This window comes from Rhincodon typus, chromosome 16 (genome assembly GCF_021869965.1).
Source record: "Rhincodon typus isolate 14 chromosome 16, sRhiTyp1.1, whole genome shotgun sequence".
Lineage (NCBI taxonomy): Eukaryota > Metazoa > Chordata > Chondrichthyes > Orectolobiformes > Rhincodontidae > Rhincodon > Rhincodon typus.
This window is the reverse complement of record NC_063347.1, coordinates 43,705,191-43,720,639: the sequence shown is the minus strand read 5'-3', so window position 1 is coordinate 43,720,639 and position 15,449 is coordinate 43,705,191. Positions and strand designations below refer to the sequence as shown.

General features: G+C 41.1%; 1 protein-coding gene across 4 annotated transcripts in view; it reads left to right on the top strand.

The window, feature by feature from the left end:
- The window catches only part of LOC109914264 (contactin-4-like), a 1,378,312-nt gene that overhangs the window by 1,346,892 nt on the left and 15,971 nt on the right, over positions 1-15,449 (top strand). The gene's annotated exons all lie outside the window — the stretch shown is intronic.

The window sequence follows — 15,449 nt, the reverse complement described above, 5'->3', positions numbered from 1 at the left end:
GGAGGCTTTTATTGTCCATAATTGGTGCTACCCATTCCTGTTGCTATCCTTTCACTTTTTAAATCTTCGTAAAGATTCCTGGTTTCTCTTTTTACTCGGTTGCTGATCTTTCATCCACCCTTGCTTTGCCCTCATTGTGCACAGTCTGCAAGGACAGCTAGATAGGAGGAGGAACAAAACTGTTTGTAACAGTGGTAAATCTATAATTAGTAATATGATTTATGCTTTAATATTATCAACATGAAGCAAAATTATTCAAATTTCCATAATTAACAAATATTAGTTTTCAAACAAAACTATTTCATATTTACGACACCATGTCTAAGTGTCAAGAAATGTTGCATTACTCATTTGCTTGCTAAATATCTTTTTCTTGAGTTCCCTGCCCACAAGCATATCCTTAGCAATTATTTGCCCAACTACTGCTCGGTATCATTGCTTGTTTTTAATCCCCTGAAGAGTGACCAGGGTAACCAACATCTACCTTATCTCAAAGGGGGATTGGACCCCAGATTATTAGAGTTTATCTGATCCCTGTTTCAGTCATTTACCCAACTGAGCTAGCAGTCCAGCCCCAGCCTGATAAATTGTTGAAGGGCAATTAAGCTGACAATATTCTCCATTTATTCTGGTTTCATGTCATCACCAAGTTTTGCAGAGAACTTTGAAGAATGGGAGCTGCAGTCTGTTAGCTCAAGCAATTATTTCCATTGTCACTAGCTGATCTGAACGTCATACATGGTCGATAAACAAGAGGGAATTCAATGTCTGACTTGACTTTCTAACCTTTGCATGAGTGAAGTAGCTTGTTTTCTATTTCACTTATTTTAAGTTATCGTCAAGTCATTCTTTTTCAATTTTTTTTTGTCAGAACAACTATTTCAAGAAAATGAATCTTTTTCAGGTACTCTTTAAAGGGATCAAGGGTTAACATTGCTGACATCAAGGTTAGCAGGCACAAATCACAGCTTTAAATGACATTCCTCTGCCTGCTGCCTTCAATTCAAGGTACCTCTTGCTCGAAAAAGAAGACATTTTCCTGCTCCTATGATGCTCCTTGGCCTGCTGTGTTCATCCAGCTCTGCACCTTGTTGTCTCGGATTTTCCAGCATCTGCAGTTCCTACTATCTCTGATACATTTTCATATCATCCTTTTCAGCATTTATTTGGCTGATATTGCTCATGGACTTGATATTCAGCAAATGACAGCAACAAATATATTTCCTTTTCTAAATACTAATTTAGCATCATACAAAAATAACTCCTTAAAATAGATGGCTAATCAAACTAACATGCTTGTTTTATGAGCGGTTTCAGCTGTCAGAGACAAATGATTTGGATTTTTAAAATAATTTTCGCTGTGAATTAGCTTTAATTCTATGAAAAAAAATCCACATTTTGAAGCATTGGGGTACTTAAGTTGATGGCATGCAAACCATTAAACAATGGCTCTGCTTTGACATGGATGCTTTATTAACATTCTGTCAGGTTAGTGAACAGAATGAATAAAAATCTGTACCTCTGAGAATACTAAACATTCAGATTCCCCTCAGGCATAAAGTGTCTCTTCACAGCTTGCATTCACACAGAAGCTTTTTCAAAAAGCTGTTGGAATTCCAATCAAAGTAACTGTTTGCGCACAGATAGGAATCTATTTGCTGTCAGTTCTACCAGCTAGCCTTTTAGAAGAATGCAATATCTGTTTATACAAGGGTGGCTCTTTAGAATTTTTACTCAAGCATTGCTTTTCTGCTTTTCAGCGTTAGACCACTGCTAAGATTACTGGGAGCTTTTGGGAGGTTTCCTGCTGTTGATTTTTTGCACAGCTGGAGAAAAATGGGCTTTGACAACTGACTTACAGCCAGGGATGAAGCAAAAACAACAAGAGGTGCTTGTCTTTGGTCTTAAAAAGGCTATTTAAGGAGTTTCAGTTTTGTCCCAGGAGAATGATTGTGTATCTTGCTAAGAATTCCACATACAGTTTTGTTTAATACCTTGAGGTTTCTCTGTTCTATTTTCATCTTATTCAAGGACAGTGTTAGATCATGTGCCATTCTCACCTGAGATTTACAGCTGAATGTATAACCCAGTAACGCACCATTCATTCCCAGTTGTTGTATTAAGCATCGTCATGTATTGTTGTGCAAAATTACCTATCCTAATACTTTTAAGGTGAATTAAAATGTGTTCCATGGGATGGAATTTTACCAGGCTCTGAGCAGTAAGGGGTACGGTGAGATGAGCGGTAGAATCAGGCAAGATGTTTGACGTGGCGCCCATCAATGTCACGTTCATCTCACCATATCTTGCTCGTTTTTCTCATGAGACTCAGTGAGTTGCCAGTTGAGACTCATCATTACTTGCTAACAGCCCAATCCATCATGAGTTGCAACCTTAACAAACTGGCCAAGAGGAAAACTTAACATGCAAATTGCAGTGCATTCTTGGTGGTTCAACTCGTCATTTGTTCTAAAAGACCTCTACCTTTCCAGCAGACAAACTGCAGAGCAAGACATGACCTATGAGCATCAGACACACATATCCTTCCACTAGGCACATTGGCATTCCACATTCAGGAAGTCATTGTCACCATCCTCAAAAAAAGATGAGGGAAGTTCCCACAGAAACCTATAAAATTCTAACAGGACTACACAAGGTCAATGCAGGATATGCCCAATGACTGGGGAATCCAGAGCAGGGGTCACAGTCTAAAGATACAGAATAGGCCATTATTTAAGACTGACATGAGGAGAAATATCTTCACCCAGAGAGTGGTGAGCCTGTGGGATGCTCTGTAATAGAAAGTGATTCAGACCAAAATGCTGAATATTTTCAAAAAAGGAGATATAATTCTTAAAGCTAAAGTGATAAAAGGCCATGGGGAGAAAATGGGAACAGGGTACTGAGTTGAATGATTAGGCATGAATGAGAAAGCAGGCTTCAAGGGCCACATGGCCTACTTTTGATGCTATTTTCTGTGTTTCTGTCCTGACATCCTCCAATGCACTGCTCCCTGCAAGTGCTGGCTAGCTTACCTGGGAACACTAGCAACCAGGAGTATACTGCTGCATCAGATACTGCACAAGGAACAGAAGTTATTACATTGTGTGGACCAGGCTGCCTCCCAGGACTACTCCCTTGCACTCTTAGTGCTCATTCGCACGATGCCTACCAATATGCATGCCTTGCCATGCCCTGCCAGTTCCTTGCATTGGCAATTGTATGCAATTACACAACCAGACAGATGGCCACACTGTGTCGCAGTCCTCAGTCAAGTGCACAAGCAACTTGCTTTACGTCAGTGTGGCTCATTAGTCTAGCACCATGTGGCCTCAGTGTTCTGTTAAACATGTGGCATCTGCAGTAACCAGTGCAACGAGTCTGCAAGTCGTAGGGGAGCAATCCTCAGTGAAGTCTATGGGAGCACTCGTCAGTCAGTGGGGAGAAAGAGTATTAAGCCAAGGACAGCCTCCCCATATGAGTGTCAGGCTTTGGTCAGAGTCAGTCGATTGGGCAGGGTGGCATTGTGCAGGGAGACTGCTGGGAATGGTTCACAGTCTATCCTTGGTTCCCAAAGGAGCCAGTACAAGGTGGGAGGACTCTCAAAGTTGGGGACACATCAGTCAGGGGACACTTGTTGTCCGATCAGCCTATTCGAGGAGATAGGCCACTGTCACTTTCTGTTCACAGAGATTAAGGGGGAAGAGGGGTCTGGGGAAAGGTGAGGATAGGTAAGTAGTTGGAATTTCAAGTACGTTAGTGACCTGGGAAGGTGTGAACTCTGTGGGGTTAACAGGATGGGCATGTAGGAAAGAGAGGGTGACGTTGAAAGTCCCAGTGGTGTAGTATCACCACCTGTAAGCCACTGACACAGGACCATTCCAATCGTGAAGCACGATGTTGATGAGAATGACTGCAAAGGGACTGGCAATGGATTGGGGAAGTGAGCTGACATATCTGCAACTGGTCTTTGGATGCTCACATAGAAATATTATTGTCCTCCAACACATTGTCTTGACAATGCAGATATTCAGCCCGATGCCAATCTACATGCATTGCTACCTGTGCTCCCACATGATGCATTTGGCATTCATCGTACACATCCAAACATTTGATCTTGCTAATGACCAAGGAGTGACGCTGCTGGGTGCTACAAAACAGCTGCAGCGAAAATAGATTCCGTGACATCTGCATGAACAGTATAACACAAGGGTTTATGAAATAAAATAACTATTGACGTAAAATTCTTTGAAAACTAAATTTTCAACATGAAAAACAAAATAAACTATGTACATCATATTGTATGCAAAGTATTTACATGAGTTTCAATGGATCAATTGCTAGAAAATTGGATTGGAGTAGTTAGTTGGCTGTTAGCAGGCAGTGCGGACTCATTGCCCAAAGGGTCTTTTTCTGCCCTGTGGACCTCTATCACTCTCTGAGGTTTCCATCCATTGCCCACATGTACTAATGATAGAGGTTTCTCCTCCTCTCTCTTCCACTGCAATGCCCTCAGTGCCCCTGCTCTGTAGATTGAGTGAAAGGATCTTGCTCCATCTTGGAGACCAGTGGCAATGGATGATTGATTGGGCAGCATTTGTGTCTGAGCAGGTCAGACATGCCCATGGGGTGGTGGGGCTACAGACCAAGTGGAGGTGAAAGGGCTGGCCACCTCTGCAGTCACCTGAGTGGGGACTGTGGGAACTCCTTTGTGTGACTCTATCTCCAAGTGGATGCCTCATGGACCATCCTTTCTCATGCGAGGGGAGAATGCTTGGACTCGGCTCAAGGTCCCCCATCTCACACACAGCTTCTCAGTCCTGACGACCAATACGCAGGGCAACGTAACACAATTGATTTCAATTTTCCAGCAAGTCCTGAGGATGGTAGGCCTGACTTTCCATGGTAACCATCGATCTGTACATGGAGGTAGACTGACAGTCACAGGATTGGCTGCTCTGCTGCAGCATCTGAGTGACAACAGGCAGTCGATCGCAGGACTGGCTGCATTTCTCAAGTCTTTCAACTATGAGGGCCAGTTCCTCCTGTACCCCTGCCTCCTGCTGCTGCTTCACCCTCTGCATCTGAATGAATCCCTCAGCATCAAGAATTCAGGGTGATCTCCTGGCAGTGGGTCAGCTGATGCCTGGTCCGGGTGCCTTTCTCCCTCACCCATCTCTGGAGCTGTCAGTACCTGGAACTCACAGTGCTCCCTTATAGAGCCGACTGAGGTGTTCTCATTCATGCTGTTGGGTGGTCCAGGAGGCAGTGTAATAGTCTTCCAATGCATTGTCATTTGGGGATGTTGAGGAACTCTCCTTTGCCTTAGACAACCAGGTCCTTGGGAGGATGGTGCACCTGTAAGACATAAGAGGGAGAAGACATTGCCACCACTGCTTAGTCATGGTGATTGACACCTGGTTAATGTGGCCGTTGCAGGGGAATGCCAAGTCATATTCACTCAGCTATCGGAACATGGATATCTCCACACCCCTGCAGGAACAGTCCCTGCCTTCTCCTATCAGGGGAAGTATCATTTCCTTGGTGACAGTGAGAACATGGATATCACCAGCTGTCCTACATGACTTGTTAGGGGATGTATTCTCCTGAATTAATATAAAGGGACTAAATGAATAAGATGCGAGTGAGTGCCATGGTTTTTAGGACTGGTGTGTGTTTGTGAATGAGTAAGCAGCCAGTGCAGTGGACATGCAGGACTATTGGTGTCGGAGTCTGGGGGACGGAAGTAACAAAACCGAGGGAGAGAAGGTGTTTCATGCAACAGAAAGGGTTTCAGAGCATTAGTATCAGTGGGAGGTGAGTGGCACAGGTAAATGTGAGCTTAAAGAGCCTGGAGCTTTGCATTCACTCTGGCAGAGCAGAGAAGGTCATTCACCATCTTTCTGCATCATTGCCTAGTCCTCATCGACACTCTCTCGAAGGCCTACATGCATACAGCCAGCCTGATGTTCCATGCACGGTAATCAGTGCGCCGACACAGATCGCAGCATTGACTTCCGGCTCTGGGAATCACTGCTGCCCACAAACCTAGGAGACCTATGCAGAAGGAAATAACATGAGATAGAATGCTGCTGTTTACCCTGGGATGGCACTGACCACGGTGATATAGCACGGTGGTGTGTCCACCTCTGCCGGTCCTCCAGGAAGAGGATTGCTCTTCTGTCCATCACCCCATCCATGAGGATCTCCAGAACCCTCTCACACAACGGTGGTGCCATCCTCCCTTTCTCCCCCATCTTCCTTAACTGGGTAGAACAGCTTCCAGTTGGCAGCAATTCTTGTCAGTGTGTAGCAGGCTTAGGAAGACGGCATGGCCACAAGAAACACTGGTCTTAGGGAGGACTTCTGCAGCACGTTGAGTTGCTCTGGGCAGGGCATGCGGTATGATGGGGTGGAAAGCAGATAATATTCTCACTGCAAGGGCTCAAACATTCATAAAATATGGTAAAATGTGGAGCAAAAACTCACAAAGCCTCATAGGGACAATCACTCCACTGAACTTGGGGCAACTTGCACATGGCCAAAAAAAAAACATGAGGTTCAGCCCACATTCTTATCACTGAATCTCTAATCTCCATCTACTTTTGCATTTCCTGCTTCTGTACTCTGGGTCACAGGAGAGTAAAGTTCATGCAATCTCTCCCCGTGTGTACACCGTTATATCCTATCTGTTTTATACTTATGCAAGAATTATAACACCACGTTTCCACCAAATTGCTTTCTACTCTACTGTGGAGACATTTGCCTGGAATAGGTATTCATATACTGAGGGTTAGACTGAGTGTGGTTGATACGGTTCTCTTTGTCTCATTCTCAACCACAAACCAAAAATGTATACAATTGTGTTATATCCCTGGCATTTTCAACATATGCCACTTTGAGCTCAACAGCTAAGAAGGACTTGAAACTTGGAAATGTTATTTCCATCCACCCATTCAAAGCTGTTTTTTCTCCCCCCAATATTGCTATTACCTTGTTGCTAAATGTATCCGAAAGGTTCCTGTTAGAGCTCTACCCAGGCCAAAGTGTAGCAATGAAGCTAAGTAACATATGCACAATGTCAGTCATGGTTTTGGAAGAACTGTGATATTGGTTCGTGAACTTGTTTTGCATTCTTTCAGCTTTGGTACTTAAAACCAGAGTTCCTTGATTTCCATTTTTCAAAAGTAGCCCATGCCCGTCCTTTAGTTGAGCTGGGGAACTTATAGAAATTCACTGAACACACAGAAGTCTGTCTCTGAAGCCATTGGGAACTTGCAGATGGTCACTTTTCTTGAAAAAAAAGGTGAGAATGGGAGCGCAAACAAAACAAATCCAACTAGCTGTGCCTCGATAATGGAAAACCAACTCGTAAAATATTTTCCTTCTTGGGATTTACAGTTGTTTAAGTTGAAAGTGGAGAAAGGTTATTAGAGTTTAGTATCCTGCTGACATCTAACACATTGCTGATAATTAAACATACTGTTCATGCTGAGCAGCACTTAGTCAGGATTTACTGTTGGTGTTTCCAGGAAGAGTTGTCTGTAGCCACGCAGTGCCTTCCCATTAGAGGCTCAAAATTCAATAATTACATTTGAATATTTTTAGAAGCAAGCCTCCAGGAGACTATTAACAAGATTTGGATCTGGAGCAGCATTTCTGATCAAGATTTTTATTACAAATATTACAATCCTGTAGAACCTTTATTGATGTGTAATATGCTATGTTGGCAAGGTTAGCAATTTGAAAAAAATTTCCTTCGTTTTAAGAAAATCTCGTGCTTGGGTTTATAATAAATTATAGATTCACTATCCTTACATTGTCAGACAAGTACGATCTGCTGTTTTCCTTAATGTGTATTGGCAACATATCAATTTAATTTGTAGAACACGTTCGGCAAAGAATTGTCTGTGTTCTGTGCCCAGCACAGAATATACCCAGAGAGATACGTCCTTCATCTTTGATCCATACACTACATTCTGTGCATTAAAAAAAAACTAAACCGAGGAGCCTGATATTAAAGCTAGTCAAATTTCAGCTGACATTTAGAGGTAGAGTTTGAAACCCACCCACAGCTTCAGAAATTAGGTCCAAAGTATTTCAACTCTTGCTCCTCATTTAAACTCCACTGGCCAACTTCCCACCATTCCACCTGGAAAATTGTAAAGGAGTGGCAGAAAATTGCGTGGTTTTGAGGTCACCCGTATTGACCAGGTAGGTGGCAGAACAGGCTGCGAACCAATGAGGTTGGGAATGCTGCCATGATCTGAAAGAGGAGAGTTCACATTGACATGAGCTCACTTATGAGTTCAAAAGGAGCACTCTTGACCCTGTTGACAGCAAGGAATGTTCAGCACATGTTTGAATGCTCACTGGGCCTCTGCTCATCACAGTCTTCTTTACCTCTCTTTACCTCTTGGGGAAAATAGCAACACTTCTCACTCAAGCTGTTGACTTAGCCTGGCAAACTTGGCACAATGGTTTAATTGGGGCCTGGAATGCAAATAGGAAAGCACCTCATTAGACTACAATTTTCTCAGTTGTGTAGGTTAAAATTGGGAAGTATAAGCTCCAAGGTGTGAAAATACCTGCAGCAGGATGAGGTCTATACTCAGCTAAATGAGCATTTGCAGGCCTTATTGAACATAACTATGTGCAGAGGCTGGAAAGGCAGGACATCTTCTCCATGGCCCTGTAGAACCAAACTCCAATTCCATGTGATCTGACATCATTATGACATGGCTCCATTTGCATTTGTTTAGAATGTCAAGATATAACTTCCTTTCCTCTACAATAATTAGGGTAATTGTAACTGCCAACCAGCTTGGTTTCTACCAGAATGTCACTATGACTCCCAAATTATCTCTCCAGTAAGGGCAGAGTTTCTGGACAAATATTTGCAAAATACATTTAAATATCGTAAAAACAATGAAGTAGGGCATGACAAACTAAATGGTACAATTTTTTCTTGGCCTTTTTAAAATAGAGACATAAAGTACAAAAGCAGGGAGGTTATACCAAGCCATTTCAAAATACTTGTGAGGACAAAGCTGAAATATTGCATTCAGTTCTGTCATCGCACTTTAGAAAAAGTGTCAAGGCCTTGTAGAAAATATTTACTTGAATGGTACGCAAGATGAGGAACTTCATTTCAATGGAAAGACTGGAACAGCTGGAGTTATTTGTCCGAGAGCAAATAGATTGAGGGGAATTTGGTAGAAATACTCAGAATCTTTAAGGATTTGGATGGAATAAGTGAGGAGAATCCATTTCCAGTAGAAGAATGATCTGCAAGGAGAGGACATGTACTGTATTTAAGGAATTTGCAATAGTGCCAGAGATGATGTGAAGAAACATTCTTGTATACAGCAAGTTGTCATGACCGAAATTATGAAAATACCTTACAGTAACATGGAAATAGATTCAATACCTACATTTAAGAGGCAGTTCAAAAATCCTTTAGGGGGAAAAGATTGCAGGCTTACAGTTGCAGAGCTGGAGAATGGGATTAAATGCCAACTCTAACAAGGAAGAATATTCTCTAATCAACCTGTAAAATGATGGTACTACATACCCCTGAAGGAAGGGAAACTTGAGCCCAGGCCTAGAACGCTAAGGAACAACAATGACCTAATGACCTCCACCTGTGATGATTCTGTAAATTGGCAACTTTAAAACCAAGCCAGGTGTAAAATCAGTTACTGATCCTATCCAATCCCTTTGGTTCAATTTATTCTCTAACCCTTACACGCACAGAAACCACCACCGCTACAACTAAATGATAAAACAACAATGAAGCAAAATCCCAGCTTAGGTTCAGTTTTCGTTCAGTCTGTGGCTCTTTGAAATATGTTTGTAATTTTGTGTTGCAAAATCAGATCTTGACCCATATTGTTCTTGGCAGTTGTTATACAAGGTGACCCACTCCAACTTTCAAAATGATTTTATGAAATTACCCCCTAAGAGTTGCATAACAACAGCCCAGCATATTATTTTATCTTTTATTCTCTGTAGAGCCAGTTGACTTTCATTCAACACTCTTTCAGATTTTTTTGAGATTATGAACTCCTGTTCTGCTTTATTCTGCTGCCTTGTTTCAATGTCTTATTCTGTTAGAGCCATACAAGTTTACTGTCTGTGAGTCACCATATACACATTCATGAATGCTTTACAGAAGCATAATTTAAAACATAAGCGATGTAAGAGTTTCCAATAACTTTTGAGAGATAAAGTAGTGAAGAGAATTTATGTATGATTTGCGAATGGTCATGATCTGCCATGTTTCATTGGTCTCAGCATCATTAAATATGGAAATTTTTCACTAAAGATAACTACTGATATCAGATCAGAAGCTTTGCTAAACAGTTCCCTGATAATGTTTATTAATGTTGTAGTATTTAAAGAGTTCTATTTGACACCTGAAACAATTTGTAGAAACTGTTGACTTGTTATCATTCATCATTGTAGCGATACCGATCGTTGAGAGAATTTGACTGCTGTGGTGTCGACGGACAGTGGGTTGAGATTTATTATGCTTACAATGCCCCAGATTTTGCAGTCAGCTGTGAAACAAGGGCACTGGACAGTGACTATGAGGATAGTCTCTTGGAGAAATCTGGAATCTCTGTGATGACGACTTTCACTGTCTCAAAGTGTAATTAATTGCAGTGAGGGTTTGTTAGTTCAGTTGGTTGGACAGCTGGTTTATGATGCAGAGTAATACCAGCTTTCTGGGTTCAATTCCCGCACTGGCTGAGGGTACCATTGAGTGACTTTTCTTCTCAATTTCTCCCCTCACCTGAGGTGTTGTGACCCTCAGGTTAAACCACCACCTGTCATCTCTCTCTAATGAGAGAGCAGCTCTCTGGTCTTGTGAGGACTATGGTGACTTTTTATTTAATGGTAATTCTCAACCAGGCTGAAATAATGTCATCAGGCTGTTCAAGCAGCCAATCACATGAAAGAATTCTCCCAGTCTGCAAAATAGAAAATAAGAAGCATCAGACTAATCACTTGTAATACTTTATAGAGAGGGAAGTAAAGATTGAGGTCTTACATATGGTTGAAGCATCATGAACAAATTTTAAGTTAACGATGATTAAAATATTGTTTAAAATATCTAGAAATAAGTGATAATGGAGACACTTAACAGTATTCCACTAATGTAAATTTGCTTTCCCAGACAAAATCGGTTGTTCTACAAAAGTAATTGCTTTGATCATTGTCAGTGACCCAATTACAGATTGCTCAATAAGGGATTTCTACCAGTAATTTCAAAGTGAAGTCAGATCATTTCTCATCTGATTTTACTGATTGCTGATTCTGAGGTTGGGGGATTTATGCTATAACCTGTCATTATATGGGATGGGTTAGAATTGTTGATGATATTCAACAGCTGCATGACCTTGGATAAGTCCTGTGATGAGCAACTCACATTTCTGTCCGTGCCGAGGATGGCACAATCAACTTGCTTTGCTGTACTTGCGGTTCATTATGCTGTATAAAAGAGAGAGAACTTCGTTCTGAATCATTGGACTTTCCCTTGGACTGGGATTGCGAACAATGCCAAAGACGATACTAAGCCTCAAGCGAACCATTGATCAAGGAGTCCCCGATGGGCAGAAGGGCTTGAGACTTTTTTTCCTTTATTTTTCACCTTTTTCTTTACTGATAATTGTTCACATTTAAGTAAATGTATGTCGTTGAGTCTTCTGTTAACTACATTTAACCAAATCCGAAGAACCGTTTGGATACGCTTTGTAATCCAAGAAAGTCATGGACTACTGAATGACAGATCACAGCATCAGGGTTTCTGCACCAAGTGTGTTTGGACAAATTCTAAATTTGGAAAATGGAAAAAAAATCTGAACTTGTCGTAACCACAAGAATGAAGAATAAGAGCCAGAGTGCTGTTCCTGAGTATGAATTCTAATTGTTGTCACAGATTTAGGATTAGCAAATCAGGAAGTTACGAATTATTTTATGAAGACTTGCTTGAATGTTACTGCAAATATTTTGACTGGCAACATCAGCCCAGACGAATGAGTAGCAGAGAGTCGTGTCAGAATCCAGGAGTCTTGCCCCTTAGATTTAGTTTGCAAAATGCAATCAACCCAATAAGTACTCACACACAGCAATATTTGGATTAATATAGGAATTTGTTTCAGGCAATAACTTACTGTTGTATTACTTTGTTGAAATGAGGACAACATCTGGAACAAAATCTTCAGGAAGTTTGAAACAAGATAAATCGGTTCTTGGTACAGGGAAATAATGGTTAAAAGTCACCGGAGACTGAAAAGATGAATGCAGTGCAATTTGCAAAGGATGCCAGGACTCGTAACACACGTGAATCTTTCAGGGATATTGGACGTATCCCGAAGGTTCATCCAAGCTTTTGCAAGATGACAGAGCCTGTTAATAAATTCCTTCTGTACATGTGTGCCATATATAAAGAATATTGAGATTAAAAAAAGTATTTAAGCTACATCCAAAATGCCATTTATAATGGATGGAGTTAATGCTCTGTGTTCTATGGGACACAATTAAAATTGTCTTCTAATTGTAACCAAGACTGACAGAAGTGAATAAAGTATTGTGGAGTTTATCAGAGTCTCCTGACATTGAACTTGTATTGTTGGGAATAAAAACATCATGGAATCTCTAACAGCAAGTGGCAACAGTGAAGGAGGGCAATGGGAGCAGTGGACTGGCCTCTCACTGGAGTCAAAAGAGTATCGTTAGTGAAGGGGGAGCTGATGGAAGGGAGTGAAGATAGAAAAGAAATTACTCAGCCCAAATTAATCAAAGGTTAAAGCAGACAGAAGAGTTGCGCCTGCAGAAGAGTTGGATTTGGGCGTGTGCAGGTGGGTGAGCAGTTAGTGTATTATGATCAGCAGGTCTGGCATCATCTGTGAAGGAGAAAACCGAGTTAACATTTCGGGTCCAGTGACCCTTCCTCAGAACTGATGGTGGCTGGGAAAACGTCAGTTTACAGCATCCGCAGTTCTTTTGGATTTTACTGTATTATGATGTCTTATGCCGAGATTCCATCCAGATTATGCTCAATTTATGGAGTCAGGACACACTTAGATATACACACTTAGATTCCTCACGGTTTCTAAACTCTAGAATATTCACAAGAGAAGGAACAGAAATTTAAAAACATGAGTTTTATCTAAACATTAGGCTGCATTACCAAACTATGAAGCAAATTACGACAGAGAAATTCCCTTGCACAAGAACAGTGACTGCACTTTAAAGCTATTCCTGTGTCTGACTGTTTGGGACTGAACATGCGAACAGATACTAAATTCAGGTCATTTTTATTATTATTATAGCAACTGTCATCCCAAGAATCAACATGTCACACATGCAATTAAAAATAATTTTCTACTCTCCCATTTTACTTGATTACATGTACATCAACTCCTCTCATTATTTTGAACCAAAAAAAATTAGACTTATAGTTTTATGTATTTGCAACGCCTCTCTTGAACATTTTGAATGTACTGATCCATCTTCTGTGATGTTCTAAAGTGGGAACTAAGATCAAGTGAAGTATGGCTTAAGATAAAGCTGAGTTAATGGTTGCACAATGACTGACCTGGGCATTCAGGTGTAATTTTCAATCCCTCTTTTAAAGTAATTTATTCTATCTTTATTTGTATATTTTGTTCGAAATCATACGTCCTTATTTATGAAGGGAACTGCCAATGTAAATATTTATATAAAGTATACTCTCCTGTTATGCCATATAGACCTGGTACAGTCTGACTTTATCACGGGTTTCTTGATTGCCTTGTTCTGTAACAATAAAGCTGCGTTCAGGGAGAGGTGTTACATCTGAAATCTGGAATGTGGGAATCATTTCTTTATAAACAGCAACCGATGTTAACCCAGATCTGTTCTTCACTCACAACATGCTGTGGATACAGTGATGGGCTCTTTAAACCTTCAACAGTGTATTTGTACCTGATAAAGTGGTACTTATGTCAGCTCCCGTAACATGAGAATGAAGCAGGGTTAACATAATAATGAATGATTCAATAGATGTTTATTACAGCTCCTGATCTGTGTCATGCTGCAAGAGGACAGAGCACAGTAAGGAGAGAACTAAGACCTTTTTACCATCAAATCACATGCTATGACACAGCAATGATATTATAAGCATGTCTCTTAAAGGTACATTGCATGTTAGCAACATCTCCTTTTATTCCAAAGAGAAAAGAAATCCCAAACATGTTTACATAGCTGTACATAGGCACATGTTGTGAATTTGATAATCATGCAAACAGGTTACCAACAGAGTTTACGTGATTAATAATTCAAATTTGAATATAACATTTTTGGCGGTTTGACAACTTATTCTGATCTGGTGATTGTATGCCCTTCTGGAGCATTACATTATTCTCAGGCACTACAGAGTCCATCCAATTACTCACCACATTCTGGATTCAAGCATGTCTGGGCTTTCTGGAAATTGTCATTGTGACCCACCATAGCAGTGAACTTCTCAGTATTCACTGCTGTTCAGGATTGTAAGTTACATGTCAATATCAGATGACTTGGGAACCAGGGAAAAAAGATTAGACACTGCGTAGACTGCAATAGACTTCAATAGACAATTGCAGAAGGAAGTAAACTTGGATGGTTTAAGGGAATGTGATGGCAAGGGATACAAGGGAGGAGTCTCCAGTACCTTTTCCTGATTGAGGCACTGGGAGTAATGAATCTAATTGAGTTGAAAGCATCGAGGGGGAAATCATGAATATGGGTAAAGAGGTTATCATTGATGAAAACATTGAAGTGTTTACAGATTGTGCAATCAGGGAAGGGAAGGCAAAGAGGGCTGAGATTCAGATTCAAATCATCAAGGATGAATTCTGTCAATGAAGACACTAAAGGGCAAACAACCAGGAAGATACCTTGCTGAGAAACCTGAAGAAGGGATACAGAAAGAACAAGAATCCTCTGGTCTCCACATAGTTGGAGACTGGATATACCTGGAAAGATGCGCATTGGGTTCCTCTTGGAAGTACTAAAGCAATTACTATGAGGTATTGTCCAGAAAATTTCAGCTTCCAATGGGCAATTATAGTGTGTGTGGAATCCCCCGCTGAAAATGTTCCCAACTCTGAGTTTAGAGTCATAGTGTTTGGACTTTCTTATTTTAGTAGTTATGAAAACTGTTGTTACTGTAAAACTTATACCGACCACCCCCAATCACTCTTAGTGACAAGTCCCTGAACACATGAAACACCCTTACATCTGCCACCCTAACAACCCCCTCCAATCCCAGGCATCAAGCCTAATCCACCCAACCCCTGCCCTTTCGCAAAACCTGACCCCTTTACCCTCTCGTCCTCTTACCTACCACCTGATGATGCCTATGTGGTTTGCTGGACTCAATCTGTTGGGAAGGCTACTGCATGGGAGATCAGGCCAGA